Source organism: Giraffa tippelskirchi, chromosome 8 (genome assembly GCF_054371585.1).
Source record: "Giraffa tippelskirchi isolate mGirTip1 chromosome 8, T2T-mGirTip1v1.2.pri, whole genome shotgun sequence".
Lineage (NCBI taxonomy): Eukaryota > Metazoa > Chordata > Mammalia > Artiodactyla > Giraffidae > Giraffa > Giraffa tippelskirchi.
The window spans coordinates 76,947,089-76,961,895 of NC_137282.1; the positions used below are offsets into that span (position 1 = coordinate 76,947,089).

General features: G+C 41.6%; 2 long non-coding RNA genes across 2 annotated transcripts in view; one reads left to right on the forward strand and one right to left on the reverse strand.

The window, feature by feature from the left end:
• LOC145519093 (uncharacterized) overlaps positions 1-11,323 on the forward strand; it is a 30,228-nt gene extending 18,905 nt beyond the window's left edge. The window contains exons 3-4 of the long non-coding RNA XR_014063531.1: positions 2,575-2,758; positions 6,199-11,323. This is a non-coding gene — a long non-coding RNA (uncharacterized LOC145519093). The remainder of the gene's footprint in view (positions 1-2,574; positions 2,759-6,198) is intronic.
• Positions 1-14,807, reverse strand: part of LOC145519090 (uncharacterized) — a 255,141-nt gene that overhangs the window by 154,739 nt on the left and 85,595 nt on the right. The gene's annotated exons all lie outside the window — the stretch shown is intronic.

Sequence of the window (14,807 nt, forward strand, 5' to 3'; positions counted from 1 at the left end):
ATCAAAAACATGAAAAGGAAACCTGTAGAATGGGAGAAAACGTGTGCAAATCATATAGGGGTTAATATAAACAAAATATATAAAGAACTTCTATGACTCAAGAGAAAAATACTCCAAAAAATTGGATTTAAGAATGGGCAGTATTAGGCATAATGAAGAACAAAATAACACCATTTACAGCAACATAGATGGACTTAGAGGTTGTTATACTGAGTGAAGTAAGTCAGACACAGAGAAAAATATAATATGAGAATGCTAATATATGAAATCTAAAAAAAAAAAGGTACAAATGAACTTATTTACAAAACAGAAGTAGAGTTACAGGTAAAGAAAACAAACTTATGGTTGCCAGGGGGTAAGGAGGGGAGGGATAACGTGGGAGACTGAGAGAGACATATATATATACTACTATATATAAGATAGGTAACTAATAAGAATCTACTGTATAGCATAAGGAACTCTACTCAGTACTCTGTAATGGACTATATGAGGAAAGAACCTAAAAAAGAGTGGAGATATATATATATGTATATGTATATGTATATGTATATGTATATGTATATATATATGGGCTTCTCTTGTGGCTCAGCTGGTAAAGAATGTACCTGCAGTGCAGGAGACCTGAGTTCAATCCCTGGGTTGGGAAGATCCCCTGGAGAAGGGAAAGACTACCCACTCTAGTATTCTGGCCTGGAGAATTCCATGGGCTGTATAGTCCATGGGTTCGCAAAGAGTTGGACACGACTGAGTGACTTTCACTCACTCATATATATATATAACTGTTTTACTTTGCTGTCTACCTTAAAGTAACACAACATTGTAAATCAACTATGCCCCAATAATCTTTTTTTAAATGAGCAGAGGATTTTAGTGAACATTTTTTCATAGATGACATATAGATAGCCAATAGGTACCTTATAGATGCTCAATATCACTGGTCACCGACAGAATGCAAATCAAAATCACAATGATATATCACCTCATCCCTCTTAGAAGAGCTATTGTCAAAAAATAAAAGAAATAGCGAATGTTGGCAAGGATGTAGAGAAAAGGGAACTCAAGTACTATCAGTGGTAATGTCAATGGATGCAACCACTATGAAAAACAATATGGAGGCTCCTCAAAAAATTTAAAACTAGAACTACCACATGATCCAGCAATCTCACCACTGGGTATGTATCCAAAGGAAATGCAATCAAGTTCTTGAAGAAGTATCTGCACTCCCATGTTCACTGAAGCATTAATTACAATACCTAAGACATGAAAGCAATCTAAATGTCCATTGGTGGATGAATGAAGAGAGAAAATGGGATATATGTATACAATGGAATATTACTTGACCATCCAAATGAAGGAAATCTTGCCATATGTGACAATAAGCACAGACTCTGAGGGCATTATTCTAAGTGAAATAAGACAGAGAAAGGCAAATACTATATGATCTTACATATATGTGAAATTTAAAACACACACACACACAATTCATAGATACAGAGTACACATTGGTAGCTGCCAGAGGTAGGGGCTGGAGGGGTGGTCAAAATGGGTGAAGGTGGTCAAAATAAAATAAATTTGTCCTGGGGATATAATGTAAAGTATGGAGACTATAGCTAATAACTGTATTACATATTTGAAAGTTGCTAAGCAAGAAGATCTTAAAAGATCTCATCACAAGAGGAAAAATGTGATGTTGGATATTAAGTAGACTTATTTCAATGATCATTCCAACATGTATCAGTTCAGTTCAGTTCAGTTCAGTCGCTCAGTCGTGTCCGACTCTTGCGACCCCATGAATCACAGCATGCCAGGCCTCCCTGTCCATTACCAACTCCCAGAGTTTACCCAGACTCATGTCCTTTGAGTCAGTGATGCCATCCAGCCATCTCATCCTCTGTTGTGCCCTTCTCCTCCTGCCCCAATCCTTCCCAGCATCAGGGTCTTTTCCAATGAGTCAACTCTTAGCATGAGGTGGCCAAAGTATTGGAGTTTCAGCTTCAACATCAGTCCTTCTAATGAACACCCAGGGCTGATCTCCTTTACGATGGACTGGTTGGATCTCCTTGCAGTCCAACGGACTCTCAAGAGTCTTCTCCAACACCACAGTTCAAAAGCATCCATTCTTCGGCACTCAGCTTTCTTCACAGCCCAACTCTCACATCCATACATGATTACTGGAAAAACCATAGCCTTGACTAGACGGACTTTGTTGGCAAAGTAATGTCTCTGCTTTTTAATATGCTATCTAGGTTGGTCATAACTTTCCTTCCAAGGAGTAAGTGTCTTTTAATTTCATTGCTGCAATCACCATCTGCAGTGATTTTGGAGCCCCCAAAAATAAACTCTGACACTGTTTCAACTGTTTCCCCATCTATTTCCCATGAAGTGATGGGACCGGATGCCATGATCTTAGTTTTCTGAATGTTGAGCTTTAAGCCAACTTTTTCACTCTCCTCTTTCACTTTCATCAAGAGGCTTTTTAGTTCTTCTTTGCTTTCTGCCATGAGGGTGGTATCATCTGAGGTTATTGATATTTCTCCCGGCAATCTTGATTTCAGCTTGTGCTTCTTCACCTAGAGCCAGACATCCTGGAATGTGAAGTCAAATGAGCCTTAGAAAGCATCACTACAAACAAAGCTAGTGGAGGTGATGGAATTCCAGTTGAGCTATTTCAAATCCTGAAAGATGATGCTGTGAAAGTGCTGCACTCGATATGCCAGCAAATCTGGAAAACTCAGCAGTGGCCACAGGACAGGAAAAGGTCAGTTTTCATCCCAATCCCAAAGAAAGGCAATGCCAAAGAATGCTCAAACTATGGCACAATTGCACTCATCTCACTCGCTAGTAAAGTAATGCTCAAAATTCTCCAAGCCAGGCTTCAGCAATATGTGAACCGTGAACTTCCAGATGTTCAAGCTGGTTTTAGAAAAGGCAGAGGAACCAGAGATCAAATTGCCAACATCCACTGGATCATGGAAAAAGCAAGAGAGTTCCAGAAAAACATCTATTTCTGCTTTAGTGACTATGCCAAAGCCTTTGGCTGTGTGGATCACAATAAACTGTGGAAGATTCTGAAAAAGATGGGAACACCAGACCACCTTATCTGACTCTTGAGAAACCTGCATGAAGTTAGGAAGCAACAGTTAGAACTGGACATGGAACAACAGACTGGTTCCAAATGGGAAAAGGAGTAGGTCAAGGCTGTATATTGTCCCCCTGCTTATTTAACTTATATGTTGAGTACATCCAACATATATGCATATATCAAATGATTAGGTCATACACACGCATCTAATATACTGTATGTCAATTATATCTGAATTCAAAAAGAAATACTATTAACTCTTTTCTGATGCTTAGTGCTTTCTGCATTCTAGGAAATCTTGGCCTACTCTAAGGTTGCAAAAATCCTTGAATATGGGGTCTATGAGCTTGAAAATTTTAGTTTTTATAATTACATTTATGGCCAATTTGGGATCAATGTTTGGGTGTGGCGTGTATGAATGAGACTGAGTGTTTCCCATATGTGTATACAGTTTTTCCATCAACACTTGTTAGTCTCCTTTCCCCATTAAACTGCACTGCTGCCTCCCTCTTTTCCTCTTATTTTCTCTCGAGTGGTCTTGCTAGCGTTTTGTCAATTTTATTCATCTTTTTAAGTAGCCAATTTTTGCCTTTTGTGAATTATTTATCTGTTTGCTATTTCATTTTCTTATACATTTATTGCTTCATTTCATCTGCTTACTTCTGGTTTACTTTGCTTTCCTCTAAATAATTTTTTTTGAGGTGGTAAATAAGATTTCTTCACTTTGAATTGTCACTGTTTTCTCATAAGAGCATTTGAAGCTATGAATATCTCTCTTAGAATTACAGATTTTTAAGGAGGTGATTATGTAAAAATGAGCTCATTAGGGTGGGCCCGAATCCAGTGAAAGGGTCCTTTTAAGAAAATAACTGGACACCAACAGGCAGCAAGGGAAGTCCATGTGAAGACACAGTGGGGAGACAGCACCTATGAGCCAAGTAGAGAGGCCACCGCAGAAACCAACCCTGCTGACCCCTTTGGTCTCGGAGTCCCAGCCTCCAGAACTGGGGCAAGCAAACTTCTGTCGTTTTACCCACCGGGTCTGTGGTACTTTGTAATGGCAATCCCAGCAAACTAAAACATCTTATTTGCTATTATTTTTCATTCAAGTCCATTGTGGTCAGTGTATGAATTCTGTATGATTTCAAGCCTTTGAAATTAATGAGACTGGTTCTACTGCCCGGCTATATTGGTAAATATTTTATGTGTCTTTGCAAAGAAGGTGTACCTAGTTATTCCAGTTGTCATGGTAGTGTTGTTCAAATACATATAATTATTTTTCATCTCCATGTTTAATCACCGAGAGAGGAGTGTGAAAGTCTTTAAGTGTGGTAATGGATTTTTCTTTCTGTCTCATGTAAAATGATTTGCTTGTCTGGCCCATGTACATAATCATCATTATAGTGTTATATGACTTTCTATTTCCTAAAAGGAGGCTTTGTGCCCATAACAATGTAACTACTCAGTGTCTTTTCTATACATCTTCCTGATTCCTCCCAGTGATAAGTGTATGTCTGTGTGTGTATATAAACTTGTGAGATATATACATATATCAGTCTCAAGCATATGTGCTCTCTATGTATTGATAGATGAGTGTATGATATTTATATTTTGAAAACTACTGTGTGATTCTCCTTTATAGAATGTGCACTGCCTTTCCATATCTTGGACTTAAACTCTGAAAGTTGGATTTAATTATAAGCCAATGTCCAGGCTTTCTCTCTTGCCATCTGGAACAAATTATTTGAATCGTGAATCCCTGAGGCTAATGAGAGTCTGAATACCAACTGACCAATAAGCTAAGAGCCTCTAAGTGAACACAGCCAATATACCTCTGAAGCCCCAGGGCTTATAAAAGCTCAAGTTTCTCCCTTTGATTCAGGGAGGCTGCTAATGAAGTCAGTACAGACACAGGGACCCCTGGCGAGAAGAGGGGTAGTGAGGCAGGATAATAAGAAACAGAAGTATCTTTGTCTTCACAAGGATAAAAAGGCTCAGAAAAGGGATAGTTGGTACAAGAGTTAATGACTTGGGAGGAATCTCTGAGGGGAGAAAAATGTGTTTTAAAAACAAGGATGAATATACATCTGTTCTAAAAAGATAGGCAGTAACACAGTGAATTAAAGTTGAGGTTGCCAAAGTCACGTTTTCACATCAATCCTTAGCAAATAACTCTGCCATGATCTTTCACTTACTTTATCTTCTTTCCACATACATTCTATAGTTGATACTAACCTAACAAACTCTGATTATGAATTCTGTGGTATCTGTAAGGCTCTTTTCAATAAGTAAAGTTTTTGATAGAAATGAAACGCTGTTTACTTTTGAAAGTTTTTTTTAATAGATTTGGCTTGTTTTAGAACCAAATACAACATTAAGTATAGAGATGCTTACACAGCATCATCAACTCAATGGACGTGAATTTGAGCAAAATCTAGGAGATAACTCTGGAACACAGCCTTGTCTAACTCAAGGAAACTATGAGCCATACCATGTAGGGCCACCCAAGATGGACAGATTATGGTGGAGAATTCTGACAAAACGTGGTCCACTGGAGAAGGGAATGGCAAACCACTTCAGTATTCTAACCTTGAGAATCCAAAGAACACTGTGAAAAGGCAAAAAGATACGACACTGAAAGATGAACTCCCCAGGTCAGTAGATGCCCAATATGCTACTGGAGATCAGTGGAGAAATAACTCCAGAAAGAATGAAGAGATGGAGACAAAGTGAAAACAACACCCAGTTGTGGATGTGACTGGTGATGGAAGTAAAGTCTGATGCATTGAAAACAATAATGCATAGGAATCTGGAATGTTAGGTCCATAAATCAAGGTAAATTGGAATTGGTCAAGCAGGAGATGGCAAGAGTGAACATCAACATTTTAGGAATCAGTGAACTAAAATGGACAGGAATGGATGAATTTAATTCAGATGACCATTATGTCTACTACTGTGGGCCAAGAATCCCTTAGAAGAAATGGAGTAGCCCTCATAGTCAACAAGAGTTCAAAATGCAGTACTTGGGTGCAATCGCAAAAATGACAGAATGATCTTTGTTCATTTCTAAGGCAAACTACTCAATATCACAGTAATCCAAGTCTATGCCCCAACAGGTAATGCTGAGGAAGCTGAAGTTGAACAGTCCTTTGAAGACCCACAAGACCTTCTAGAATTAACACCCAAAAAAGATGCCCTTTTTATCATAGGGGACTGGAATGCAAAAGTAGGAAGTCAAGAGATACCTGGACTAACAGGCAAGTTTGGCCTTGGAGTACAAAATGAAGCAGGGCAAAGGCTAATATAGTTTTGCCAAGAGAATGCACTGATCATAGCAAACACTCTCTTCCAACAACACAAGAAAGACTCTACACATGGACTTCACCACACTGTCAAAACCAAAATCAGATTGATTATATTCTTTGCAACCAAAGATGGAGAAGCTCTATACAGTCAGCAAAAGCAAGACTGGGAGCTGACTGTGGCTCAGATCATGAACTCTTTATTGCCAAATTCAGACTTAAATTGAAGAAAGTAGGGAAAACCACTAGACCATTCAGGTATGACCTAAATCAAATCACTTATGATTATACAGTGGAAGTGAGAAATAGATTCAGGGGATTAGATCTGATAGACAGTGTACCTGAAGAACTATGGATGGAGGTTTGTGACATTGTACAGGAGGCAGAGATCAAAACCATCCCCAAGAAAAAGAAATGCAAAAAGACAAACTGTTTGTCTGAGAAGGCCTTACAAATAGTTGAGATACTCATATGAATGCAGAGCTCCAAAGAATAGCAAGGAGAGATGAGAAAGCCTTCCTCAGCGATCAATGCAAAGAAATAGAGGAAAACAATACAATGGGAAAGACTAGAGATCTCTTCAAGAAAATTAGACATACCAAGGAAACATTTCATGCAAAGATGGTCTTAATAAAGGACAGAAATGGTAGGGACCTAACAGAAGCAGAAGATATTAAGAAGAGGTGGCAAGAATACACAGAAGAACTATACAAAAAAGATCTTCATGACCCAGATAATCACGATCGTATGATCACTCACCTAGAGCCAGACATCCTAGAATGTGAAGTCAAGTGGGCCTTAGGAAGCATCACCAAGAACAAAGCCAGTGGAAGTGATGGAATTCCAGTTGAGCTATTTCAAATCCTGAAAGACGATGCTGTGAAAGTGCTACACTCAATATGCCAGCAAATTTGGAAAACTCGGCAGTGGCCACAGGACTGGAAAAGGTCAGTTTTCATTCCAATCCCAAAGAAAGGCAAAGCCAAAGAATGCTCAAACTACTGCACAATTGCACTCATCTCACATACTAGCAAAGTAATGCTCAAAATTCTCCAAGTGAGGCTTCAACAGTACGTGAACTGTGAACTTCCAGATGTTCAAGCTGGATTTAGAAAAGGCAGAGGAACCAGAGATCGAAATTGCCAACATCCGCTGGATCATGGAAAAAACAAGAGAGTTCCAGAAAAACATCTACTTCTGCTTTATTGACTATGCCAAAGCCTTTGACTGTGTGGATCAAAACAAACTGTAGAAAATTCTGAAAAAGACGGGAATACCAGACCACCTGACCTGCCTCCTGAGAAATCTGTATGCAAGTCAGGAAGCAACAGTTAGAAGTGGACATGGAACAACAGACTGGTTCCAAATAGGAAAAGGAGTACATTAAGGCTGTGTATTGTCACACTGCCTATTTAATTAAGTTCTATGCTGAGTACATCATGTGAAATGCCAGGCTGGATGAAGCAGAAGCTGGAATCAAGATTGCCAGGAGAAATACACCACTCTTATGGCAGAAAGTGAGGAGGAACCAAAGAGCTGCTTGATGAAGGTGAAAGAGGAGAGTGAAAAAGCTGGCTTAAAACTCAACATTCAAAATCTAAGATCATGGCATCTGGCCCCATCACTTCATGGCAAATAGATGAGGAAACAATGGAAACAGTGAGAGACTTTATTTTGGGGGGCTCTGAAATCACTGCAGATTGTGACTGCAGCCATGAAATTAAAAGACGCTTGCTCCTTGGAAGAAAAGCTATGACCAACCTAGACAGCATCTTAAAAAGCAGAGACATTTCTTTGCCAACAAAAGTCCATCTAGTCAAGGCTATAGTTTTTCCAGTAGTCATGTATGGATGTGAGAGCTGGACTCGAAGGAAAGCTGAGCACGGAAGAATTGATGCTTTTGAACTGTGGTGTTGGAGAAGACTCTTGAGGGTCCATTGGGCTGGGAGGAGAGCAAAGCAGTTAATCCCAAAGGAAATAAGTCCTGAATATTCATTGGAAGGACTGATGCTGAAGCTAAAACTCCAATACTTTGGCCACCTGATGGGAATAGCTGACTCATTAGAAAAGGCCCTAATGCTGGGAAAGATTGAAGGCGGGAGAAGAAGGGGATGATAGAGGATGAGATGGCTGGATTGCATCACCGACTTGATGAACTTGAGTTTGAACAAGCTCCAGGAGTTGGTAATGGACAGGGAAGCCTGGCGTGCTGCAGTCTATTGGGTTGCAGAGTTAGACGTGACTGAGCGACTGAAGTGAACTGGGAGATAGTGGAAGATAGAGGAGCCTATTATGCTGTAGTCTATGGGGTCACAAAGAGTCAGACACAACTTAGCAACTGAACCACAGTGGGCAACAAAACAGCAGTGCTCCCTTTTGCCATCGCAATCCCCTACCATTCCGTGTTTGTCACGGAATGTAAGCACGAAATAAAATCTTGTCGTTAGAAGCACTGGGATTGTTTACTAGGCATTATAAACCAGTCCACCATGACTTACACAACCAACTTTGAAGCGACATTGTGAGATAAAGTAATTCAGTTATGCTGGTGAGAACCAGAGTGAGGACTCAACTGAGGCTCCCTGATTCTGATGGCCTTGTTCACTCCTACATGCCTCAGGACTGCCACTGAGTTATGAATACATGAAGATTAACCTGCCGGCAGTGTACGCTTGAGGAAGAGGCCAGATGTCACAGCTCCTGTGAAAGTTAGCGAACAGTAGGGAACTGACTTGGGAGGTCAGTAACAAGAACACAGAATTGGTATGAAGTCAGAGTGGGCTCTGAGCTTCCCAGGTGGCTCAGTGGTAAAGAATCTGCCTGCCAAGGCAGGAGACACAGGGAGACTCAGGTATGATCCCTGGGTCAGGAAGATCCCCTAGAGGCGGAAATGGCAACCCATTCCAGGATCTTGTCTGGAAAATCCCATGGATGAGAGGAGCCAAATGGGCTACAGTCACAAAGAGTGGGCCACAACTCAGCACACATGCATGCAAAGTGGGCTTGAGGTCCAATGTTGGGAGAATGTTAGCAAAACAAGCAGAAACTAAAGAGATAATGAAGCCATGTTGGGGACAGGAGATGGTGAGTTCTGTTAACCAAAAGTTGAGGATCATCAAGGTCAGAAATGAAGACTCTTGGAAGACAGATGGATGTGTACAACATGAGCCACAGAAAGACACTGGAAGCAGAGACTGAACACCAGATGTTTATTCCCACTGAAGTAACAGGTAATACATGACAGTGGATGAGACAGACACAAACCAGACAAGACAAGTAAAGAGACGGAAACAGGGCGCATCACTTAGGAACAGAAAACACCGTATACACACAGGAACCAAGAACAGAGAACGGAAGAGTCCAGAATTTACAAATTGTGGAGAGAAAAGGACCTAAAAGACTTAAAAGACCCTGAGCATCGGGTCATGATTATGAAGTTACTAGTCACTTCATGGGGAAGGAAAAGAATATCCATTTATTGATATTCACTCTGGCCTTCAAAATAAATCTGAGGAAAGGTAAGATCATGAAATGAAGCCAAGAATGAGCCTAATAAAACAGTGAACAGCATTTAATGGATTAATACTTGCCATGGGTGACCTGCACCCTGAGTTCTATGCTTTTATGCTGTACCAAGAAAAAAAACACTATTTTCATAAGATCATTTACAAGAAAGAGAAATCAATTACTTAGAAGCCGCATGGCCTATCAATTTTAATATAATAATTCTCTCCTATGAGCCTTCTTTTCCAAATTACTGCATATTATGATAAACAATATTCTCAACATGCTTAGGAAAAAAATAATCATTTCCATAGTTCTTGTTGCCACTCATCCTTCAAAATAAACTGATATTAATAGCATCCCATGAAGAAAACAACACAGAAGAATTATTGGAGTGGGTAATTCAAGATATTTATTTGCCTCCCTTTTTTATTTGATTTTTAGTTAGCTAGTTTCATTCTTGCTTTTTTTGTTTCTTTTTTTTAGGAAAAGGAGGATAAATGTATTTGAAGTGAAGGATAGGGCAAGCAAGTGAGAGAGGGAAATAGACAGATATTCTGGAAGAAAGGAAGGACAGAAAGTAGAAGCTGTTGTTGTTGTTGTTGTCGTCTCCGTCTCCTAGTCGTGTCTGCCTCTCTGTGACCCCACAGACTGCAGCACGCCAGGGCTCCCTGGCCACCATCTCCCAGAGTTTGCCCAAGTTCATGTTCGTTGCATTGGTGATGCTGTCAAGCCATCTCATCTTCTGATGCCCTCTTCTCCTTCTGCCCTCAATCTCTGCCCGCATCAGACTTTTCCAATGAGTCAGCTGTTGCATCAAATGACCAAAATACTGGAGTTTCGACTTCAGCATCAGTCCTTCCAGTGAATATTCAGGGTTGATCTCCCTTAAGATTGATCTCCTTGCTGTCCAAGGGACTTTCAGGAGTCTTCTCCAGCACCACCGTTAGAAGGCATCAATTCTTTGGTTCTCTGCCTTCTTTACAGTCCAGCTCTCACAAATGCACATGACCATTGGGAAGACCATAGCTTTGACTATACAAACCTTTGTTGTCTGGGTAATGTCTCTGCTTTTCAACACACTGTCTAGGTTTGTCATCACTTCCCTACCAAGAGGCAATCATCTTCTGATTTCATGGAAAGTACAAGACAGAAGGCTAATTGTTGGATCCACAGCTTGGGTAGTGAGGAGAAGATGGTAACAGTGGCCAATATGCAAAATGGCCAGGTTGACCTTATCAAGAGAGGGTTACTCATTCTCTTACACCAAAGGAGAAATGAGTGTATGTTCAAATATCCAGTGGCATATATAGATACAGAAGACAAAGCTAAAGCAGAACAAGTCCAATGAGTCGAACTTCTCAATAAATTGTTTACCCAACAAGTATAGGTACCTAGTGGCTGCTGAAGGAATTAAATAAGCTTGATTCCTCTACCTTAAACACATGAATCTTATCCTGGCAAATGAAATACAAGATAGGATTACAATGCAGGTTTTGGAATCCCTCAGGAAGGTGGAATTTGAAAGCATTAGGCAAGTTACTAAGCTCAGGGAGCCAGTGTCTGCTTTCCTGGCCCACACACTGAGCACCTGTGTTTTGTTTGGTTTTGTTTCCATGATTTGCATCTAGAGTTTCCCCATCTTGTATCACTCTATCTCAGAACAACAACAACATTTCAATGGGCCCCAAAATAAGTGAGGAAATAATTCACATGATCTCCCAGCCCCCAAGAGGTTGGCAATGCTTTCTGCACCGTAAGCACCAGGAACAGTGTAATGTGGGAGGAGAGGGGAGGGTGGATTTGCCATTGTAATTATCACAACAGCTGAATGCCTAGATTCCCAAAATAGGCCGCGTTCTGTTGCAAGCAGGTGCCACCTTTAACCTAGCAGTTCCCGGCTCCCCCGCGGATACTGAGACTAAAATGTAATGGTGCCAAGTTGCCATCAGTATCTCCTTTTAATGTGTTTTGGAGAAGCAAGAGCGGTCTCATGCAGGAAGATGAGAGGAGGCCCTTGGAAACTGCTCAAAGCTACTTATTAAAGGAAGCAGCAGAGATAATTAAAAGTAATTTTGCCAAACTCCAAAAGGGCACTGAACAAAACATGAAGGTGTGGGAGCAAATCAAATTCTGCTCTCAGCAGAAACCCAACCATGCAGCTATTTCCAGAAAAGGAGGGAGTTCTCCAGGTGGGTCCAAACCACACAGTCAGAGAGAGCACCATCTTTCTTTTTAATATAAATAAATAGTGATTCCAGCAACTTTCTACAGAAAGGAGGTTGCAAGGTATGCTGACTATGGAAAGTAGAGAGGGGAAAACTCAAAGACTAGCATCTGATTGACAGGCAAATAAATATTTCTGTTAGTTGTCAATTCAGGTTAACAGAAAATGAACCTGGATACTTAAGGTACACATCAAAATGACTGGAAGGGCAGAAAGCACTAAAAAACTGATCGTGGCAGTTGTGGCCTCAGTAGAATTGACACAAAGTTCCTCAAATATGCCTTTTACATCCTTAGTCACACCGCTCATTCCAGCTTTATCCACCATCCAGTAAGCAGACACGGAGCGAAGGAGACTAGGAGACGCGCGGGCCCTGGCGGGGCTGGTGCTAGCGCAGGCAGGAAGACAGAGCAGAGAAGGCCTCGGGGCGGGGTGTATCCACTGAATCTCAAAATATCCCGCATGGCCTTTTCCCTCTGACACGTTCACCTCCCCACCTCTGTCCCACAGAAGGACTCCCCAGAGATGGTGTGTACTGCACACACCTATGTGTGAACACACTGATAAAGCCTTTACTCTTGGTCTCTTTCGAACGCGGCTTTTAATTTTGCTGCATGGATATCACATGCAATGTGTGGTATTCGTTGTTGTGGTTTAGTCACTAAGTCGTATCTGACTCATTGCAACCCCATGGATTGTAGCCCGCCAGCCTCCTCTGTCCATGGGACTTTCCAGGCAAGAAGACTGGAGTGGGTTGCCATTTCCTTCTCCAGGGATGCTTCCTGACCCAGGGATGGAACCCGCATCTCTTGCATTGGCAGATTCTTTACTGCTGAGCCACCAGGGGAGCTCCATGCTGTATTTATCCCCTCCTATGAAGCCAAAGAACATGTGTGTCTATCTTATGGTCTCCATTTCTACTTCAGGGCTGTCTTAATAAGCCCAGGCTGCTGTCACAGAATACAAACCATACACTAGGGGCCTGAAAACCACAGAAACTTCTTCCTCACAGTTCTGCAGCCAGGAATTCAGGATAGAGGCACCTGTGGATTGAGTGCCGGGCAGGAGCCTATTTCCCGGGTAAAAGATGGCCCTCTTTTTGCTGTGTTCTGACAGAAGGGGCCAGGGAGCTGTCTGGGGGCTTTAATCTCACTCATGAGGAATCCACCTGCATGATGTAATCACCTCCCAAAGGCCCCCCTTCTAACACCATCACCTTGCAGGTTAGGTTTCAACACATGACTTCTGACAGAAGACACAGACATTCACTCCAGAATAAATACTCTCTGCGAGCCATATGCTTTTATATTAGTTCAGGTCCATTTAGAAAACTGGAAACACACCAGTTATTTGAATAGAGATAAGTTAATACCAACAAAATGAAAACTGGATATAAAGTTAACTACTTGACTGAGATGGTAAGAGAGAGCCCAGTTCTACACTGAGGCAGCAACCGCCCAGCGTAGGAGCCCGCTGCTCTCTGGGATTTAGTCCCAGGATGTGCACTAACTAGCCTGTGGGAAGAACAGTCAGAGATACAGGGGGCTGGAAAGACTGAGGGTTACTCCTGTTGACTAATGACTGCACACTGCCACGGTCCCAGCTGTATCCTCCAACAGACACACCCGAGCTCTTGCTTCTTATTCCCATGAGCTGATACACACTTTGCTTTCTCTCCCATAAGAACTATGGCATGTGGCATCAGAGAAGGTAATTGAAGATAAGACCACAGAACATCAGATCTATGGAAGGATATTGTGGTGGTGGCAGCAGCGGTGATGGTTTAGACATTAGTCATGTCCAACTCTTTGCGACCCCAAGGACGCCAGGCCCATCTGTCCCTCCCCATCTCCCCAAGTTTGCCCAAGTTCATGTTTATTGCATCAGTGATGCCATCCAGTCATCTCATCATCTGATGCCCTCTTCTCCTTCTGCCCTCAATCTTTCCCAGCATTAGGGATTTTTCCAATGAGTCAACAGTTCGCATCAGATGACCAAAATACTGGAGTTTCAGCTTCAGCATCCAGTGAGTATTCAGGGTTGGTTTCCTTTAAGATTGACTGGTTTGATCTCCTTGTTGGCCAAGGGACTCTCAGAAGTCTTCTCCAGCACCACAGTTTGAAGGCATCAATTCTTTGGTGCTCCATGTTCTTTAAGGTCCAGCTCTCACAACTGTACGTGCCCACTGGGAAGACCATAGCCTTGATTATATGGACCTTTGTCAGCAAACTAGTCTCTTCTTTCCAACATTCTGTCTATGTTTGCCATAGCTTTCCTACCAAGAAGCAAACATCTTCTAATTTCATGGCTGCAGTCACCATCTGCAGCAATTTTAGAGCCCACGAAGAAGAAATTTGTCACTATTTCCACCTTTTCCCCCTTTGTTTGTCATGAAGTAATGGGGCCCACCTAATTCCACTCTCCCAGAGCAGAGAGGTCCCTTCTAAAGTCTGCAGCTGGATGGGTACAGCAGAAGAGGATAAAGTGTTGGTTCCTCCCCAATGTACAAGCTGGGAAATTCCATGAACACCACCAAATAAGAGGTCTTCATCTTTTTTGTACCCTTTACCACTTTATATACCCTTTACCACTCATAAAAATGATCATATTTGTGTTTGGAGTGCTTCTTGAGGAGCTCTCATTCGTTCATATTTTATTCATTAATTCGTACACGAATCCTGAGATCCTGCCC